The 22404-nt window shown below is 42.5% G+C and overlaps 1 pseudogene; it reads left to right on the forward strand.

The window, feature by feature from the left end:
* Nucleotides 1-10002, forward strand: part of LOC135204663 (gastrula zinc finger protein xLCGF3.1-like) — a 55618-nt pseudogene extending 45616 nt beyond the window's left edge.
* The last annotated feature ends 12402 nt before the right edge of the window (nucleotides 10003-22404 follow it).

A 22404-nucleotide genomic window follows, 5' to 3' on the forward strand; every position in this document is an offset into this window, starting at 1 on the left:
ACTCTTCAAGCTCTTGTTTCAGATATGGGCCTAAAGAATGTTTACCTCTACCTCCGGTGATACCTTCTACCTCACCTGCAAAGAATGTGAAGTAGGCAGTGCTTCGGAGGAAGTTAAAGTGAACAGACAACTTCTTCGAAACCCAGCAAGACATCGGGTTTCGTGAATTCAAGAGGTCTCTGTCAATTAATATCAATTAATATTGCTTTTCGCATAGGTGGATGGAGTTAAGGAAAGCTCAAGGGAAGATCTCATTTGCTCTACCGCAACCTTTGACATTCTGCCAATAAATTTAAGTTGCCACTACCGCAGTCAAGACTTTGCGATAAGGCAGTTACGGGTTATGTAAGGCTCGATGTCCTGCACGTCAGGACTCTCGGCAACGTTCAGTGGGATTCTTGCAAAGGCACTCATAAAACAAAAGGACGCTCTTCAGGAAGAGCAAGACAGGACTTCCTTTGCCATACTGCCAATAAATTTTAAGCTTAGCAGGCATTAGTTGTGATACGGGAGAGGAAGCTGGTTGGAGAGTTTCTTCCTCTTCCCAGGATAATTTTGCAAGATTTTTAGCCCATCTGAAAGGGTTTTTCAGATGATAGAATTTTGTTAGTTTCTAGTCGGGGACTACGCTGCCGAATTGAACATCGTCGTTCTACCTGCCGTAAGCCCAGTCTCTTAACAGGATTCTTGCCCCTTCCTCGTTTGAGACTGGGAATCGGAAAAATTAAATGCTTGACTCCCTGGATTACGTTTTGTCAATTCAGTGACTTTCCCCCATTGACAATATACTTTCGTTTTGTCAAGTAAGTGGGTATCCCCTCATTGACAAAATATCTCTTTGTCCAGTAAATGGGTTAGTTCTCATTGACAAACATCTCATTAACTTGATATTGCGTAGTAAGCGAATAAGCTCTTATTGACAAGATTCGGAAGAGCTCTCATTCGTCATTCGCAGACTCGTACAAGAAATAGACTTGTAGACTACGTCAATGAACGCTTATGTCCAGTAACATAAGAAGCTTGAGCTGACTGCTTCGATTCTCTTAAGTTTTGTTCATGAAACTTGCCTGTCAGATATGTATGTAGCTGTATTTCCGAATTCAGCTATATATATGTCTGCCAGGTAAGTATGAACAAACTTTATTGTGATATAATTTCATATTTTGCCTTGCGTTATTTTACTTCTGGTTGGTTCAAGTCATATACGCTTGCTGTAGTTACCTCTTCGGATGGCAACCGAGAGGGTCTATTGGTCTTTTTTTTAAGGGGGACATTTAAATCCGTTACTCCCTGCAGCCTTCCAGGAGTTTCCGATTTATCTTTTACCGTTGTATGGTAGTGTTCTGACGACACAAACGCATCTATATATTTAGCGTTTTCTGTTTCGCTTAAATATACCAGCTTGAGAGTCTTTCTGCTCAAAAAAAAAAAAAAAAAAAAAAAAAAAAAAAAATAACGGACCTATTTCTTCGTAGAATAGGGTAGCTGGCAACCCAGACATAAAGTTAAGAGACGACGTTCGTAAGCTGCTGGCTGCTGCTGTCACGCTGTGTCTGTCCTCCAGTCCAACCGAGCCAGTAACAGATCGGGCGCTGTCATGCGCGGTAGGTTACGTCTCTCTCTCCTGCGGGATTGACTGAACTAACCGTATCTCGTGCTGGCGGTTACGTCTCTCCTGCGGGATTGACTGACTAACTGTATCTCTGCCCTACAATCACGGACTTTAGCCTAAGATTGAGGGGATTTCTTACGTGAATGAATAAACGTTGCATCGTTTTGCCTTACTATGTTCAACAGAGTTATCTCTTAATCCTTTCGGTGCTCGTTACCGCACGGTATAGAACTACGAGTCTACCGCAACATTGCACTTTTATATGCTCTCCTGCTTAGGCAAAGCGCAGCCTTATTAGGGAAGTAAGCATACTCGGGGAGGGAATGGATGAGCTTGCTGGGGACCATTTCCTTCCTGAAGAAGTTTGTTTCCCCGAATAGACTGCAATTCAGACCACAGTTTTTTCCTACCGGGAAACTGAAATATTATTCAAGATCTAGGAATGATTCTGAACATCTCTCAGTGCGTTTATCACCTGAGGTGATAGAAGAAGGTGCCGGACATCTGGATAGGGTTTCAGATGTCCTGGATCTTAATCTGAAAGAAGTAAAAGCGATTCGGTAGTCCCTCCAGTCCTCGTAAACGAGTTTTGGGAACCAGTGGTCCAGATCAACTCTGATATTCCATTTCAGCTCTCTCATATCTTAAGAAGTATCTTCTCTCGGTCCCTGTTCGAGTTTACGAGAAAGCCTATTATAACAACAGGCGTAGAATGTAACGATCCTCTAGAGGTTCGTTACAGGATTGCAAAAGTCCGTACGAATCTTCTAGATCGACGGCAGCAACTATTGACTTCCGAGTGGAATCTTTCTTTAGAAGTAAGTTGAGAGTTGTGGAGACTTTAGGGACGCCCTTTCATTCTTCTCTTCGATATGTTGAGGACGAAGAGGCTTCTTCTTTTCTGCTCCCTTATTCTCGATCCGGGATCGGTACCATTAAACGCCATCCTATGATATTGAACGGGATGGATATTTAGTCTCTTTTTCCCCTTTTTTCAATCGCTTAGGAAATGTAATAAGAGGATTTATGACGTCACAGGGAGCGACAATGACGCTGATCGCCCCATGTTGGCTTCAGGATCCTGGATTCACAGAGGTCACATACTTCCTAGTTCACTTTCCAAGGACCTTTTCCGAGAGAGTCGGTCTACTCTAACTCGAAAGGTACCTATAACCTCTCCGCTCTGAGTCTGACTACGTTCAGGCTATCGAGATGTTGACAGGAATAAGATTACCGTCTTCCATTTCCGTCTGAAGAATGGGATAAGCTGGCAGTCACAACTATTAAAGGAATACGCAAATATGTTGTTTGACAGGCCCTTTGGCTCAGAGATTTGCGTCTGTCAAACAACAAAGCCCTTCACGATCTTTGAGTTCTGTGGAATCTCGAACCTCGCTCATCATCTACTTTTTGTCTCACCTGTTTTCTCGGAGTCAGACACTCGTGCGAGATCAGGGCGACATATAGTAGCCCTGAGTTTCTTGTTGACGAAGTCGGTTGCGTTTATACACCCCCGATGATCGTGTAACATGAGACCAGGTTGGACTGTCCAGGCATTCTTCCTTCGGGACTGAATCGCCTTTTTGCTCCTCGCTCCTTTCTCCTGGCACCAGAAGCTCGAAGTCAGGAGTTGATTCGCTGACGACGTTGGGTTGCGTTTTGATACACCCCCAAGGTTTGCTTAGATTGAATCGCCCAGGCAGTCCAGACACTCATCCTTCAGCGAAGAATAGTGCCTTATGGTCTTCAGGGTACAGCCTTGCTGTCCTTGATTCGTCTGACTGGTCAACTGGTCGGTCACCTGACTTTAGTACAGACGGACTGACTGTGCATGTCCAGATCGAAGCTTTCAATATGGAACTTAGACGTAGTCTGAAGTTCTTGATGTCAAAGCATTCGAACCTCTCCTACCTGTTAACTTCTTGCATGTGATCAGGAAGGCCTTCTTCTAACCACCCTAGATACGACAAAGAGGGTTAGTGAGATTTTAAGCCATCGTCACAAGTTTTGGCTTTAGAGAACACAAGGCGGTGTGCTCTCTAACCCTTCCGTTGTGGCCTAAGAATGGTAAACCCGTTTTGTCCTTGGGCCAGGAGCTTGGAAGCAAGGATGGTACAAGTTAGTGGGCAGGAGCCAGAGAGAGTCCTGTGCCCTGTCGGGTCTCTCAAGTTTTATCTACATAAAACTCAAGAAAGTCGAAGTCATTCGGGCAATCTGCAGTGTTCCGAAAAAGACCAGACTTGCCCATATCGAAGAACAGCCTGGCTTTAGTGTTAAGGAGTTTCTTTCAAAAATGCTCCTTCATTGTTTGCACAAAGATTTGAAATCTTTTTATCTGAATGCTCACGAGGTGAGGGCGCCTCGGAAGCATTTCAACAGAGCATGGCACTCAGCAACATCCTGAGTACCATGTTTTAGCGAAGCAACTCTGTGTTCACTTCACACTCCCTGCGAGATGTGAAGATGGCATATGAGATCTGCTGCTCGCTAGGGCCATACGTGTCTGCAGACACAATCTTGGGGGCAAGAAGTACCACTCATTCCTATCCTGTAGAAAATGGTTTAGGAAGAGCTCTTAATTTAGTTGTTGAGTCGCCGACAACGGCGACTTCTTAACTCTTAAGCCTTAGTTAACACACCTTAACTTTGGCTAGGTTGGTCAGGTGGTGATATATATATTTATATATATATATATTTATTTTACTTCTTAGCCCTCATGGTATGGTCAATATGGTCTAGTCACGTCGTGGTCTCGCCCCTGTTGACAGATCATCTGGAGTGCACCAGCTATATAGGTCTCTACCTCGCTGGCAAACTCTAGTAGCACAAGCAGACTTACGTGGCAGTAACCACGAAGCCAGCTATGCTAACAGGTGGAACCAAGATGTAAATCATCTGCATGCATTTGTTTCCCAAAATCCTTCTATTCTGTCCCTTCCCACCTCCAAAGGTGGGATTCAGCTATATATATATCTGACAGGTAAGTTTCATGAACAAAATGATATTGTTATGATACAATAAAGTTTGTTCATACTTACCTGGCAGATATATATAATCAAGTACCCACCCACCTCCCCTCAGGGGACAGTGGAAATAAAAATTATGAATAGAAAATGGGAATGGTTCCTGATACCCGCCTCCCAGCGGCGGGAATGGGTACTAACCACCTGGCCGACCACTGCGTGTGTCGGAAGTTTTTAAAATTCTGTCGGACTTCAGAAAATACAGCTATATATATATCTGCCAGGTAAGTATGAACAAACTTTATTGTATCATAACAATATCATTTTTTCCACCCTTGCAGGATGGAAAACCAAAAGGGTTTTTACTGTATTCATTTTTATTTATGTATGTATACATTCATGTAGATTTTGATAGGTTGGAGTTAAATGTAAATATATTGCCAAGTCGCAAACAGTGCATATGCAGAAACAGTAATCAAGGAAAGTCTGTAATATGAAATTTTTATAGGTATACAAACCAAAACCTTATATGATATCTCCCATCTCAACCACCCCTCTTTGTTCGTCAGTCTAAAAGGAGTGCTTGGTGATGGCATGTGAGTGAGGGGAATTCCCTTATTCACTCTTCTTAACCACCAGTTAACAACATTTCCAACTTGCACTGAAAGATATTCCTTCATAAAAAGCTCTGGTTCGTATGGCTCTGAAAGAAATTTGTCATACGTATTTGAGGAAATGTAGCACCACGTACCTTCCAAGACTGTCATCAGCATTGCTGGTCTTAATAACTACTCATGTATTGTATTTGCAGTAACAATCAGTGAAACTAATTTGAAAACTTGCATACCTGTTGAAAATACTACTCAATTCGCCCTTATTGTTTTTTCTTCTTATTTTCTATGTCTAACTGGATCATATAATTAAGCATTTACCGTGTACAGTACTCCTCCTGCTGTTATTCCACAAAATTCTTATGCTTGTCTCTTGCATTTTCTATCCTTGGCCTTTGATTTGTTGATAAGGCTATATTCATAAATAATACTGTAATATTAAGCTGAGAAGGTTTATAGATGTGGGAGAGTGGGGGTATTAACTGTTAGTCTGTTGTAGCATAGTTGCCTCAGGAATGTTTTGATGCTGTATCTAGGCAACATTTGGTTAGATTGAGTTAATGTTTGGATAATAATGTCAAATGTACACCTTGTTAATTGGCCTGAGACCTTTATAGAAACCTGAATTAAATTAATTTTGCTTCAGTTCTGGCATTGTGTTTCCTAACTAATTGTTGCATTCTTTGATTTCAGATTCTCCCTCAGAAGAACCTTTCTTCGGCAGTTTTGAGCAGCATCAGGATATTTGGAATGCATGTTGTTTAATGGTACTACATGGAACATTACCAATAGCAGCTCTTAAAGTGTAAGAGACAACAGTGAATTACTATAGTCCTTTAGAAATTACAAGTTAAATCTGTCCTGAATATTAGATTCATACATCAGCAGTGAAATCTGGTTGTAGTCCTTTAAGATTATTTTAAGATATTTTACATAAGTTATAACATATTTTACTGTGTAATCATTTGTAAACAATTTTGTGTTAAGAGTTATCAGTTGAAAACGTTGTCATTATAAAACAGGACAGGACAAAAGGCTTAAAATGAATCCAGAACATACTTTAGAATTACATTTGAAAATTGAAGCTGAAGGTGCATTATCACTACCTTCCATAAGTCAAGAAAATAGCAACATGGCTGCCTTTAGGGAAACCAGTGATGGTGACTTTTTGTCTCTGGATCCATTGATGGACATCAAAATAGAGCCAGAGGAATACAGTGAGCCTAATAAAGATGATGAATATTCATATGAATTGAATTCAGTAGTGAATGAAAAAGATCCACTAATTTGCAAAAACGAAGTAAAACAAGAAAGAAGGAATTGTCATAACGGAGAGAAGGCTTTCAGATCCACTGACTGTGAGATAGCATTTCATAAGAAAATTAATGTTACAGGTCATATCACAAATCCTACCAGAGAGAAAATATTCATGTGCAATGAATGTGAGAAAACATTTTCCAGAAAAGATACTCTTACACATCATATTAAAATACATATGGGAGAGAAGCCATTCATGTGCAACGAATGTGGGAAAGCATTTTCCAGCAAACAAGCTCTTACATATCATGTGAGAATGCATATAGGAGAGAAGCCATTTATGTGCAATGAATGTGGGAAAGCATTTCCCAGGAAACCAGATCTTACAGTTCATATGAGAATACATACTGGAGAGAAGCCATTCGAGTGTATGGAATGTGGGAAAGCATTTTCAAGTAAGCAATCTCTTACATATCATATGAGAATGCATACAGGAGAGAAGCCATTCATGTGCAGGGAGTGTGGGAAATCATTTTCCAGGAAACCTGTACTTACACTTCATATGAGAATGCATACAGGAGACAAGTCATTTACATGCAAGGAATGTGGGAAAGCATTTTCCGGGAAACATGCTCTTACTGTTCATAAGAGACTGCATACTGGGAGAGAAGCCATTCATGTGCAGTGAATGTGGGAAAGCATTTTCCAGTAAGCCAGCACTTACATATCATAAGAGACTGCATACAGGAGAGAAGCCATTCATGTGCAGGCAGTGTGGGAAAGCATTTCCCCAAAAGCAATCTCTTACATATCATATGAGAATACATACAGGAGAGAAACCATTCATGTGCGAGGAATGTGGGAAAGCATTTCCCAGGAAAGAAGCTCTTACATATCATATGAGAAGGCATACTTGAGAGAATTCATGCTGAAGAAACCCCGTAGGCGTGTAGTGCCATCGATGCACCTCATGCGGGGTAATGTAGGTATTACTTAAGGATATTTACAGTATTGGTCCCTTGTTGCAACGACTTTGACTGTTTCTACTATACTTCTGTTCATATTCTCTTTGTTCTATCTTACTTCCCCCCCTCTCCCACTCTTGAGCTCCTCAGTTTTGGTCTCTTTTTTGCCTCCTTTCTGCTTGCAAATTGACTTTTGAAGCTTTGCAACATGCATTTGAAGTTATAGTGCTGAGTGTGACTGCGTAATAGTTGAATTTTAATCACTGACAGTGCTTTTATTTGCTCTGATAAAGACTGTGAATTGCCTAAGGGCCCCTTTGTTCAGATTTTCTCTGGTTTGCGCATGCGCAGTGAGAACCATCATGGCTACGTCAGCAAATTTGGATCAGGTGATTGAGGAGCTCAGGGTAATTGAACCATCGCTTGAAAACCCCACTTGGGACTACCTTTTTAAAAAATTCAATGAAGCAGAACTACAGAAACATTGCTGACATCTAGGATTTTCGAAATTGTGAGTAACAAAAGATAAACTAGTAGATATGGTAATGGGGCATCAATATTCTACATCCAAGGAGAGTACCCAGCAAAGACCAAGAAATGGACTGGCTTGAAAATGTCCAATTAGAGGTAGAAAAAATAAGAGAGCTCATGAATAAGAAAGACCTGGAAATAGAAGAATTGAACACTGCAATAAAATCAGCTCACATAACTGGATGATCGTATTTCTTCAATGGAAGAGCAAGTTCGGGAGAGAGAGGAGAGAAGATTGAATGTGCTGTATACATCAGGTGAAAAAATTCTACTGATTGGTGATGAAAGTTTGAGGGATATCAAGAAGACGGATTGTGAGGACGATTGTGCTATCAGAACGATACTGGAGGTTACGTTGGATTTGACAAAATGTTGGGTAGATGAAAAACTTTCTTGGACACCAGATAAGTGTATAATATATTGCGGAATACACGACTTGATGGAAAATCAAAATGTAGATATTGTATTAGATAAATTGGGCTGTCTAGTCACTAAACTAAGATATAAAAATATTCTAATAAACATTTATGAGCTTGTACCATCTTTGAATATTGATCTAAATTCTGTTATTGAAGATGACAATGTAAAATTGATGGGATGGGGTTATGCTAATGGGATTTCAGTAATTAAGACTAATTTAATGTTCAAATTTGGCAAAGGAGACATTGATGAACTGTTTTAAGGAAGGGAATAAAAATTCTGGGATATATTTGAATAGGAGTGGGGTAGTGCGACTGCTTTCTGCACTGAAAAAACAATGTGATTTTCTGAAACTAAATACTAACAGCAATGAAACCTATATACCAAAATTGCCATTTAGTCGCTTCAATAATGCAATTAAAAACCAGTATAGGCGTACACCTTTGTATTCCCGAAATCAAGAAACAACAAATATAAATAGGGCAAACCTCACCGATTACCATAATAAGCACGATATACATAGACCCTCCGAAAACTACCACAGCATAAATAGCTCAAGAAATTTAAAGCAAGGAAGTGTTAATAGAATTGGTTGATATAACTGTGGAGAGTTTAACCACAGAGTATCAAACTGCAGGTTTGATCATAAGATTAAATGTAATAACTGCAATGCTTTTGGTCACAAGAGAAAATTATGTAATAACTATGGCCAAGAAGATTGCACCGTAGAAGGTAACTGTAATCAGTCAAAAGATTTTGTAAATATACCTTATCTAAATGTACAATCATTGCTGTACCAGAAGACTGAAGTAGAGACTATGTTAATGGATTTGGAGGTGGATGTTTTATGTGTCAGTTGGAAATGGCTTCTTCCGTCTATGGATGATTCCTTTACATAAGATGTTTTGTTATGATGAAGTGTTTGTTTATATTCTTATATATTGTTACTTAAATAATGCATAGCATCCTCTCTTTAACTGTATGAAGTGATGTAAAACTGTTTGCTATATTTTCAGATTCCTTATTTATCTTAGAAATGTATGTTCTAATAATGAACATTCAGATTTTGCATAACATAATTTAAAAGCTAAAATAATGTAGAATGTGAAAGGAGAGATTAGCATTGTCCATTCAAAGCAAAAAATTGTCATCATTACTCGAGATAAGGAGAACTCGAAGTTTCTATTTTGTTTTGGAATCCTGTCAATCTTACTCGCCCGAGTCTGTTTTGGACATATACATCTTTGTCGAGAAGTCACGTGGATATTTCACCATGTTCCTATGGTATTGCATCATCTTTTCGTAAGATCGTTCTAGAACCTTCTGTCTAAGCATATGTCATCTTTGGGAAGTGACGTCATTTAGTTTTGCTTTCAATATAAATGATTATTCCCTTCATATCAAAATACTTTTATTGTCTTAAATCTAGTAATAATAAATGTTATTTACGATTGTAATCCCACTTTCTCTCTACTTATGGTTTTAAAAGAGAATTTTTACAATACTAGCTGAACTTCGCGTCCAAAACGATTTGAACCCATCATGCCTGTATGTCTCGCCCATACAAGAGAGAAAGAAAGATCTCATTCCGAGACTTGCCAACGTGTTGCATAGAAGGGCGTGCAGAAGCCTCTCTCTCTCTCTCTCTCTCTCTCTCTCTCATCTCTCTCTCTCCTCTCTCTCTCTCTCTCTCTCTCTCTCTCTCTCTCTCTTGTGCGGGAGATTTTTTTACATTAACATAAAGATTTTATACTTAGTGATTGGTTACTCGTAAATTTTAGATTTCATATGTATTAGAGTTATTTAGTATTACTTATTGCTTATTGTGGAATCTGAACAAACATTGAACAAGTGTGAAACGGCACCTTTTCTTTTTTGAAATATTGTGTAGAGCTAGCTGCAGCAGAAAATTGGTACCAAGGTAATGTGTTATTAAAATTTATAAGTTGCAACTTTTATAAACTTTAAAGGTTGGTGAAACTTTAATAATGTTTACAGTGGTTTGGTGAAACAATTTTATTTTTCACGTACTGCAAATTTTGATGTTGTGTTTGTTTCTTTTAAAGTGATTTTCTGTGCATTTATCCATTTTTCTTATTGAAATGTGTTTTTTATTGTAGTGTCTTACCGAACAATTATACAGCCGTGATTTCCACGAGCGGCAGGATACTAAATTCAAATTTAGCGCGTAGGCGTCGCCAACACTGGTGGTGATGACGTCATCTCCCTCCACTCGCGGGAGAACCAGGTACAACTGCCCAGGTGAATCCAATTCTTTTCCTGCCGGCGTCCGGTGAACATCGGTGGTCGGTGCGGTTGGATGACTTTGCTTCGCTTTTTTCTTGTGGATTTGATCTTCAGAATTGGTGAAGTACTCTTTTTGGCGGTTGTTGTTGTTATTTTGCTTATTATTTAGGCGTTGCCATGTCGGATTCTAGTCCGTCGGGAGTTAGGTTTTGCATCTCAGGATGTAAAACTAGATTATCCAAGTTAGAGTGTGATTCTCACACTAAATGTGTTAAGTGTAGGGGACAGGTTTGTTCAGCAGATTGAACATGTAACGAGTGTAGTGATTGGACTGATTCTCAATGGAAGTTTTTTAGTTCATACTCGGAGAAATTAACTAAAGACAGAATTAGAAAAGCAGCGCTTAGGGAAAGTAGACTTAGCTCTGCTTCGTCTTGCGATGCATCTGTTCCTTCTGTTTCTCCTCAAATTGTTATGTCTCCTTTAACTACACCTCCTATTCCTCCTACTAATCCCACTTCTCCGGCTTCCCGTGTAGTTTCTTCCGACACCTTTGCCAGTCTGGAATCGAGGTTAGATCAGAAATTTTCGGTACTAGCGAATACAGTTTTGCAACTTGGTAATTCAGTTAAGACGTTTTTGGAGAAAGCGGCTTCAGGTAAGAGTGTAGTTGAGGGTGCGTCTGTCTGTCCTGACACGTCTCCTAGACAAAGGTCACTGTCCAGCTCCCCCGTACCGGGGAGAAGACATACCGGAAGTCCAAGGGAGTCGATCGGGATTTGCCCACAGACAGGCGCCTCTCTTGTTGAGCCTGTTGCGCCTCAACAGGGCTCGGTTAAGCGTTGGAAAGGTGTTGCGGTCAGACGCCTTTCGAATGATTCAAGCGATTCGTCTCCGGTCGCGCGGCGCTCTTGGCGAGATTCGCCCGTTTCGCGTCCCTTAAAGAGGCGTTCAGGCACCGATTCTTCGCCTCCTCCAGTCAAGCGGTATATGGAGCCTGAGAGTAGGGTTGCGCCTCGGCCGTTAGCGGCTCGTTCGTCGCCTCAATCTGTGCCTTTTTCAGCTCCATCTACTAGTAGAGATTGTGGTTTTAGCGCTGTAGCTAGCAGTTCTAAGGGTGTTTCTTTAGGCGCTTTCTCGTCTGTTACGCCTGATGCGCCTGTTTCGCCTCGAATTTCGGCGGCTCCGAGCGAGGCGCAAGTAGTTTTCTGCCTCCTGCTGAACATTTAGGCTCTTCCAAGCCTACGTTAACTGTTTTTGATTCGTCTCTGGCGCCTTTGCGCAAGCAGTTAGAGATGTTAACCAACTGGATGAATGAGTCCAAGGGTGGTTCGAAGCCTTCAGATCCGGTTGTAGTCCCGTCTACTTCTTCGGCGGTATCGGAGAATGAAGAAGAGGTAGAGGAGGAGGATTCACATCACCTTTCGTGTTATTCACGTCTCCTTAGGTTTCTTCTGGTATCTTATCCAGATTATTTTGAGAAAGCGGCTCCGCGCTCCCCAACTTCGACTTTTTTGATGAGGAGGAAAACTTCAGACCCTCTCCTCCCAAAACTTGTTCTATCTAAAGCGGTTAGACATTCGTTGAAAGAGACAGAGAAATGGATGTCTATGAAAAGAGACTTAGGGAACGCTCTTTTTGCTTACCCTCCCTCTAAGTTGCTTCGTAAGAGGTATAGGTTTTATGTAACTGGGGAAGCTCCTTCTCTGGGAGTTTCTGCCTCCTCCCAGGGAGACTTCTCCAGTTTAATCGACTCCTCTAGAAGATCTGCTTTCGCCGCAGCGAAAGTTTTCTTTACAGCGCCTGAGTTGGACCACGTTGTAAAGAATCAATTTAAACTTTTGGAAGTCTTTAGCTTCCTTGATTGGACTATTGGCGCTTTAGCGGCCAAGATCGAAGACTGTCCTTCTCTTTCTCAGGAGTTAGCGGAGGATTGGATTGGTGTTCTGTCCTGTGCGGACAAATCCATTAGGGATGGATGTGATGAGTTAGCTTCGCTCATCGCCTTTGGTACCCTTAAGAAAAGGCAACTTTGGTGCTCCTTTGCTTCTAAAAGGGTTACTTCCCAACAGAAGTCTGCTCTCTTGTTTGCTCCTTTTGTGAAAGATAACCTCTTTCCAGACGATGTAGTGTTGTCAATTTCGTCTGCGCTAGATAAGAAATCTACTTCGGATTTACTGGCACAGTCTACTAAGAGACCTAAAGCTCCTTTGGAGACTGTTCCTTCGGTTTCTCCTCTGGCCCAAGCGCCTTTTCGAGGGAGAAAACCCAAGCGCTTCTTTCGGCCGAAGTCGAATTTGCGACCTCAGTCTAAGGCCTTGGCCAAGGTTAACAAACCTTCCAAATGAAAGCTCGGTTCTTCATGCACCAGTGGGAGCCAGGCTGGCTCTGTTTTGGGAGGAATGGGAAAACAGAGGAGCAGAAGCCTGGGTAGTGCAAGTACTCAAGTTCGGCTATCGTATTCCTCTCGTTTCACCTCCCTCGCTCTCACCTGTGCCAATTCCATTCCAGGCATACTCTCCGGGCTCAGACAAATTTCTGGCGCTAGCCGCAGAAGTGGAAGCGCTTGTTTCTCAAAGAAGCGATTAGAACAGATAGAAGGGGATTTTCCTCCAGGCTTTTACAATCGCCTTTTTGTAGTTCCCAAGTCATCAGGGGGCTGGAGGCCGGTTTTGGATGTGAGCGCCCTGAACTTGCATGTCCAGAAAACAAAATTTCATATGGAGACCACTCGGTCGGTTCTGGAGTCCATCAGACAGGGGGATTGGATGGTCTCTCTGGACATGCAAGACGCTTATTTTCATATTCCGATACATCGCGAATCTCGGAAGTACCTGAGGTTCATGTTCGAAGGCAAGGTGTTTCAGTTTCGGGCGCTTTGCTTCGGACTAGCGACCGCTCCTCAAGTTTTCACCAGGGTTCTATCCCCGATAGGAAGCTGGCTGCACATATTAGGAGTAAGAATCTCCCTCTATCTGGACGATTGGCTTCTCCGGTCGGAATCAGAGAGTCGGTGCATGAAGGACCTTGGAACAACTCTGGATCTTGCCAGAAAGTTAGGAATTCTGGTCAAACAAACAGAAGTCCCAGTTGGTTCCATCTCAGAGCATCCTTTATTTGGGGATGATTCTGAATGCTCAAGTTTTTTCGGGCTTTTCTGTCCCCGAAGAGGGTTCAAGGCTGTCTGGAGACAGTTCAGGAGTTCTTGGACAAAAGGTAAGTTCTGCCAATCAGTGGATGAGGCTCCTGGGCAAATTGATGTCAGTGGAGAAATTTGTGACGTTGGGAAGACTGCACATGAGACCTCTGTAGTTTTTCCTGAGAGCCTCTTGGTGCAGGAAGACACAACCAGACTCGATTACCTTTCCTGTCACAGATCAAATAAAAGAGGACCTAAGGTGGTGGCTCTCTCGAGCAAGGTTGGAAGAAGAGGGTTAGATTTACGACCCATCCTCCCGAACCTACAGTTCTTTTCCGACGCATCGGACACAGGTTGGGGAGCCCTGCTGGGAAATCAACGGACTTCAGGAGCTTGGTCGGAGAAGGAGAAGAAGTTTCCACATAAATGTAAAGGAACTTTTAGCAATTTTCCTGGGGCTCAGACAGTTTCGGAGCTTAGTAGAAGGTCGGGTAGTGGCAGTGCATTCCGACAACTCCACGGCTCTCTCGTACGTGCGGAAACAGGGGGGACTCAGTCTTTCTCTCTATACGAAGTAGCCAAGGATCTCCTCCTGTGGTCAAAAGAAGCGAAGGTTCAGCTAGTCCCGAGATTTGTTCCGGAAAGATGAACGTCCTGGCGGACGAGTTAAGTCGTCAACAGCAAGTGTTACCTCTGGAGTGGACTTTGGACAACAAGATTTGTCAGAAACTTTGGCGCCTTTGGGACGACCGTCAATAGACCTGTTCGCGACATCAAGGAACAACCGTCTTCCTCTCTTTTGTTCTCCAGTCCCAGATCCTCTAGCTTGGTCGGTGGACGCAATGCTGTTTGATTGGTCGGGTCTGGAAGCTTATGCATTCCCTCCGTTCGGTCTAATAAAAGAGAGGTGCTGAACAAGTTCAATGTCGCACAGCAATGTAACACTAACGTTAATCGCTCCCTTTTGGCCCAGGAAAGAGTGGTTCCCGGACCTTCTCCAGTTGTTAGTAGACTTCCCCAGACTTCTTCCTCCAGAGAAGTGGCTTCTCAAACAACCTCACTTCAAGAGGTTCCACCAAAACTTGTCTGCTCTAGCTCTGACAGGGTTCAGACTGTCTGGAATCTTGTCAGAGCAAAAGGGTTTTCAAGAAGAGCTGCAGAAGCTATCGCTCGTTGTAGGAGAGAGTCTTCTAACAAACTCTATCAAGGGAAGTGGAGAATCTTCAGAGAGTGGTGTAGAAGTGCTAAAGTCTCTACCTTTCTGCGACCTCTTTAACAGAAATAGCAGATTTTCTTCTATTTCTTAGGAACTCTAAGAAACTGGCTCCTTCGATGATCAGAGGATATAGAGCCATGCTCTCTTCGGTTTTTCGACATTGAGGTTTGGATATTTCCTCCAATTCAGATCTGTCGGACCTCATTAGGTCTTTCGAAACCACTAAGCTCCCGCAGGATACAGTGGCTTGGAACTTAGATGTGGTGCTTAAGTTTCCTCATGGGGCCACCGTTTGAGCCTTTGAAGTCGGCTTCACTCAGGAACTTGACTAAGAAGGCACTTTTTTCTTATTGCACTAGCTTCTGCTAAGCGTGTCAGCGAATTGCACGCTATAGACAAAAGAGTCGTTTCTCTCAAGGCAATGCTGTATTTTCGGTATCTTTGACCTTTCTAGCCAAAAATGAGAATCCTTCTAATCCTTGGCCGAGGAATTTTGTGGTAAGGAACTTATCTGATTTGGTTGGACATGAGGAGGAAGAAAGGCTCTTATGTCCAGTCAGGGCTATTAAGCAGTATCTGTTTGCCACTAAGGGTATTAGAGGACAATCTTCTAAGCTCTGGACCTCGGTTCAAAATCCCTCTCGTCCTCTTTCTAAGAATGCTATATCGTTCTTTATTAGAGAGCTTATCAGGGAAGCTCACCTCGCAGTCCGAGAACGACAATCTCTCCGTTCTGAGAGTTTAAAAGCTCACGAGGTTAGAGCAGTGGCAACTTCTTTAGCATTCAGAAAAGAATTTCATCTTAGCTCGATTCTTCAGAGCACGTTCTGGAGATCGAATTCGGTTTTTTGCGAGTCATTATCTCAAAGAGATAGAAACGGTTTTCGAGAATTGTAAAACGTTAGGTCCGGTGGCGGTTTCTGGCATGGTGTTGGGAGAAACGGCACAGGGGTCGTCACCTCTATGCTAACTTTTCACCTTGAATAGGTTGTCGAGTTCAAGGGAAGCTGGGGTACTGAGTACCTGGGATACTCACCAGTCTGTTAGGTCAGATTTTACAATGGTTGGGTATATATGTTTTTAAATCTGGTGTTGGTGACAAATGTTTTGTATGATTGAATTTCTGGTCTTAGCCCAGGGCAAGGGCAATCTTTGTTGTTACTATCCTCCGTCAGTCAGCCTTGATTCGCTTGAACTACGGAACAGGATTCACTCCTGTAGAGGCTAACTTTGGTCAAATTCCAATTCCTCTACAATAGTAAGAAGAGCACCGACCAGAGGCAGTAACCGTCTGCTGTAGCTTTCTTACAAGGTAAGGTACAACAGACACCTTGAGTGTTTACTGTATTGTAATAAATGTAACCATTTAGAAATACTAGTGGTCCACTGAATCCACTTCCCATAAATGTGTAATCAGCTGTATAATTGTTCGGTAAGACACTACAATAAAAATGAAATTTTCATTATTAAAATGAAGTTTTATTGTATACTTACCGAACAATTATGATATACCCCACCCTCCTCCCCTTAGGTGGACGGACGGCAGAAAGAATTGGATTCACCTGGGCAGTTGTACCTGGTTCTCCCGCGAGTGGAGGGAGATGACGTCATCACCACCAGTGTTGGCGACGCCTACGCGCTAAATTTGAATTTTTGTGTTTTCTTTTTTACCAGTATATTTAATTTTGTTTAGGTAGAAACATAGAGTTGTAATTGAGCTGTTTTCCTTCAATTTACTTGAAGTGAGTTAGAACCAGAGAAGTACTCAGAGTTTTAAAATACTTAGTCTTTTGAAGTTGTTGCAGGAGTGATGCCCTTTAATTAATTTAATTACATATAAGATTACCTCACACCTGTTTTAATAAACTTTGTTTGATTTTCTGCACTACTGGTAAGTTGTTTAAGGGATTACTGTTGCCTTAAGAGTATTCAGTCATATTTTACCTGTGATGAAGGTTCAGGTGTCTGGCTGTTGTGAGGTACTCATTTCATGATTGGTAATTGTAGTAACCAAATACTTGGCACTTCGTCACAAGTATTAATGGTGCCCAAAGACCCGGGAAAATAGATAACATAATCACTCTAGTCTATATTGGCGGTGTTAGGGATATATTTTGTTAGGAGAGTGACCATATAGTTTTTGTTTTGCATATATGGTGTGGATTGGTAGTTGATAACTTAGAGAAAATGGCTCAGTTCAAGGTTCAGGAATTTTTAGCAGCCCCTTCCATCCAATTGTTATCTGAAACCACTCTGACTAAGGCACAGTGGAGCGCTTTAGCAGTGGCATGTGGTGGTTATGTGTCTATTAGTATGGTAAAGGCACAAATAAGATGTATTGCTATGGAATGATTAATAGACTGGTAGAATAACTGATGAAGATGAGTTAGAATTGGCTCAAGAGTTGTTGAATGTAGCACAGGCTGATCTTATAAATAAGCAAAAAGAAAAGAAAGAGAAAAGTGATGCAGAGTTACAGCTTAGACATACTGAAGCAGAAGAGAATTTGATTAAGCTAAAAATGCAGACTGAAAGAGAGAGAATAGAAAGGGAAAAACAAGGAACAAGGAAAAGCAGCAGAAGAGGAAAGAGAAAGGATAAAAGAGGAAAGAGAAGTTGCAAGGCATGAAAGGGAGATGGAATTGATAACAGCTAGATCCACATTACCTGTAACACCTTCTAACCCTAACCAAGGTAATCAAGACCCTGTATTTGATGTAGTAAGAGTACAGAAGTTATCCCTAAGTTTACTGAAGACGCTCCAGATGAGTTTTTTTATCACTTTGAGAAAGGGCCTTCAGATATGGGATGGCCAGGAGATAAGTGGTCAGTTTTGTTACAAAGTGTCTTAACTGGTAAAGGGAGAAGTGCTTATCTAGCCTTAACAGCTGATCACTGTAAAGACTAAGGTCTTAAACACAATGTGCTACAAGTTTACCAGATGACCCCAGAGTACTACAATGAAAGATTCAGAAATTTAAGAAAAGATGACAAGGGAACTTTCTTAGATTATGCTTATGAAGTGAGAAGGTGTTTTAAACGTTGGTTAGAGCTGTCAGCCAGATACATTCCAGACAAGAGGAATGTGGTGGCAGACAAGCTCAGCCGTCAGGATTAGGTGGTAGGGACTGAGTGGTCCTTTCACCAAGACGTGGCAGAAAGGTTGTTCAACCTATATGGGCGTCCAGTCGTAGACTTGATTGCCACCCAGTTCAAGAGGAAGCTAGAGACCTTCTGCTCCGTTATTCCGGACCCAACATCCATGGGACAACCTCGATGTTTATGCATTTCCCACTTTCTGCCTGATTCAAACAGTGATCGGCAGGGCACTAATCACTCCAAATCTTCAGATGATCTTAGTGGCACCCAAATAGCTTCAGACCATTTGGTATCCAACCTTCTGGCTCTTTCTCTCTGAGGCACCGAGAGAGATTCCCCCATGGCAGAAGCCACAAGTTAAACGGTACTACCAAGCAGTGTCGTCTGTGTCTTCACAGCTGGAGGTTATCCACCATCTCTTGTGAGCAAGAGGCTTTTCTCTCCGAACAGCGACAGAAATGGTAGGACACCTCAGACAGTCCTCTGCAGCTGTATACCAGGAAAAGTGGGCTGTCTGCTGTGGTTGGTGTCATAGACAGGGTATCTCTCCGGTTGGAGCCACTCTTCAGCAGGTTGCAGATTTCCTTGTCTTCCTTCGCTGGGAGCAGCTTCTTTCATATCAGCTGTAAATGGCTACAGAGCCACACTAGTCCTAGTCTTGAAGATGGAGGGTATTGATATCTCATCCTCCTTTGAGATCTCATTACATACTCATAAGGAGCTTCTAGAGGTCTTGCCCACCCAGGGATATCAGGCCTCCTGAGTGGGACGTGACTCATGTTGCAGAGCCTGACTCATGCCCAGTACTAGCCCCTTCGAGAGTCCTCAGATAGGGATCTGACCCTCAAGACAGTCTTCGTACTTGCCCTAGCATTGGCGAAGAGAGTTGGTGAACTTCATGGTCTTTCTTATGATGTAAGTCACTAGGGGATGGGGATCGGTTTCGCTTGATTTCGTCCCAAACTTTGTAGGGAAGACTCAGAATCCATTGGTCCCTGATGCCAGATTCTAGTCCTTCACCATCTCCCTGAATAACTTTGTTGATGACGACCCACATGAGATGCTGGTTTGTCCCATAGAACTCTATGACGCCACCTGAAGAGAACTCAACGTCCCCAGCCTGAGTGTCGACTGGCTCTTCATTAGCATCGGAAGTTCCAAGAAAGTGTCCAAGAACACTATATCTTTCTGGCTTCGTGGGATGATCAGGAAGGCGTATTCTGCTGCTGACAACGACACTGGTACACTTCATCTGAGAACTCATGAGGTCAGGGGCATTGCCTCGTCCCTCGCATTCTTTAAGAACCTGTCGGTTCATCAGGTTTTGAAGGCAGGGGGTCTGGGCAAGCCAGACTACATTCACCACTCGTTACCTTTGGGATATTACCCACTGGTCCTTGGACACCATCTCCTTGTGACCGGTGGTGGGTGCTCATCAAGTTGTGTAGCTTACCCAGCTCCTCTAACTGGACAGAATTGCATCTCTCCTTGTTGTATGGTAAGAATGAGCATGAGTGTGGAGTGACTGGCTCTCCTTTCATCTCTTTCATCCTACTCTTTTCCTTTGGGTAGAGGGTAATGCAGACCAATACATGCTGGACCGAGCGGCTGATGCAGGTGTGACAATCCTTGGAGTAACCTATTAATTTTCTTGGTTTAGTTGATCGAAGTAAATATCTGCCTCTTCCCTTCACAAGGCAGGGAAGAGGGACCTAGACATAAGACAAACCCATAACTTGTATTTGCCTTTATCTCCGACTTATGGTTCTTAGCTTTCCCTTAAGGGGGACACATACTCCCCCTTATGAGTAAACCCAGAGGACTACTTTAATTTGGAGTTCCCTAACTCAGAAGTTAGTGGCTGGATATCCTTCTTCGCTCTTACAACCAAGAAGGAAATCTTAGGTATGCTGAACCCCAGTCGGTTCACTGGAGATCACTCAGATTCCATCCACAATCAGCAAGTCTTCCTATTGTAAAGAACCGAGGGTTTGTATTTCGTGTAGGAACAAATCACAGTTTTTGAAAGTAAATTGTATTTTTCCTAGTTATACAAACCTGAGGTCCTTTGCACTAACTGCCCACCTCATGCCACCCCTCAATTTGCTACCTTAGCCGAAAGCAAATTGGAACGTTTACGTCAGGGGGGGGGGGGACTACCAATGACCGGACCGGCATTTAAGTACTGAACCACCTTGTTAAAAGATTTCAGCGGCCATGTCCAGGCTACGCCATAAGTAATTCCTATAGTAAAGGACCTCAGGTTTGTATAACTAGGAAAAATACAATTTATTTTAAGAAATTGTGATGTTTCACTCCTTCTATATTTGCTGCTAGCCTATTCCTTTTCCTCCTTCGAAATGCACTTGTTCGTTCTTTACACACTTTTTCTTCTGCTACAGGCAGTCTCTGGTTATTGCCGGACTTGATTAATGGCAATCCGGTTTTTATGCCGCTTGTCTAGAGCCATAAAATCGGCCATTTATGGCGCCTTAACACGAAAGTTCTGGTTATTGGCACCATAAGGTGCCAACAATAGTTATGGCGTCATAACATACCTAACAGAGCCGCCCTTAACCGGTTATTGGCACCATTAACTGGAACTCGGTGCCATAAGTGCCATAAATCAGCAATTTTCTGTTAATGGCGGGTTTCTCTTATCAGCACCCCAATGAGAACGGAAACCCCGTCGATAACCGGGGACTCCTGTATCAGCAAATCTCTTAAATCTGCCTCAATCTACAATGTTTTTATTATCTAAGGTTGTTTCCAAGCTAGATATTATTGTAGCTTCATAGCTTTCTAACAAGTGTTGTATGTGAATGAACTCAAGTCTGACGATTTACTTTCAGATGAGGCGGAAGAGTCTGTGTAGCTCCTCTCCCCTCTGACTCCCAATCTTTCCCAGTTTCTTTAGAGCCTTGTTATCTTTCACTTGGCTGACTGAGAGCTGAGTCCCTTAAGTCTGTCTAACTTACATTGAGTCCTCACTGCGATACAGGTTTCGGCTGCTGTCTATTCCTGTTGCTAGGTGTCTCCTCCTGTCACCTGTTTGGAGATTTCTCTTCTTGTTGTCTGTGTGCAACTGTCTCCTGTTGCCCTCTGGCAGAAGAATTGTGTTGGAGCATCTCCAGTTTGTTCAGAGTTTGTTGGAAAGTTGGACAGCAACTTGCACTTCCTGTATCCTCATTTACTTGAGGAAAGAGGCTACAAGAGAGTATGTCTCACTTGTCTTAGAGTATTTCAGTTCCCTTTTGGGCATGTTTCAGGACGTTTCTCATGCTTGGCTGCACAGTGGTCCCTTTGTGTCCGCTGTGTCTTGTCTTCTGGTTTTTTATGATGCTGTGCAGCTGCTCTGGTGTCTTCAGTTGTATTATGATTTTGCATTTTGATGGTTTCATGAGTTGTCTGTTGAGACAGTGTTGGTGGTTGTGGTTTGTTGTGCTGGGTTTGAGTTGTATGATTTCTCGTGTTGTTTTCGAGCTGTTGGTATTTGTTTGCTTAGCGATTGGCGTGTTGTTTTTTGAGTTGTTGTATTGTTTTGGTACTTGTCTGTCTTGGGTAGTGAAATTCAGCAACTGTTGTCTCGACAGCTAGCCTATATCCAGCGGACAGCACAGCGCCTAGCCCTAAGCATTTACAGCCTGAGGTGAGTACATGTGTTTGTGTTTTGTGTGTTCTGTGTTTCAGTAGGCCAGTTGTCCTGCATGTATTTAGTTAACGTGAAGAGGAAAGTGTGGCAGAGGGAAAGTTCGATAGTTGGTACAACTAAAGTAACTGTGGGGAGATTTGCTTGCTTGTGATCCTGCCACATTGCGATGCGGGCACTTAGCCATCTTCAACTGTCTTTTGTTTTTTTTTATGAAGATACAGAGGCTGGCCCTTGTGATGTGGACGCTCACCTTTCTTCAGTGGGAGGATCAGTTGACAAATGCGAGTCTGACAAAGCTTTTTATGTGCTGTAATGGAGTCTGTCTAGCTTGTTGATTTTATCATTGTCAGTATCTTGCCTCTTCTCTGCATCAGCTTGGATTTTTATGGGGCTAGCTTTGGGGGTGTTGGCATCATAGGGAGTTTATTGAGGGTAGAGTTGGTTTTGACTTTTTCTGATGCTGCAGGCTGTGTTCTCATGCTTATACTAACTCAGTCTGGAAGAAGTGAGAACATTTTTGCTTCCATCTACTTGTGCTGCTCAGGTTAAGGAGTTAAGGGAGTATATGTTTTATACCTTCTGGGGATAAGTTCAGCCCTCAGGTTGTGGGACATGGACAGTTACAAGCTTCCTGGCATGATTGTAGAGAGGTAGGAGCAGTACCTTATATGGTGGAGATAGTGAAAGGGAAT

Source organism: Macrobrachium nipponense, chromosome 47 (genome assembly GCF_015104395.2).
Source record: "Macrobrachium nipponense isolate FS-2020 chromosome 47, ASM1510439v2, whole genome shotgun sequence".
Taxonomy (NCBI): domain Eukaryota; kingdom Metazoa; phylum Arthropoda; class Malacostraca; order Decapoda; family Palaemonidae; genus Macrobrachium; species Macrobrachium nipponense.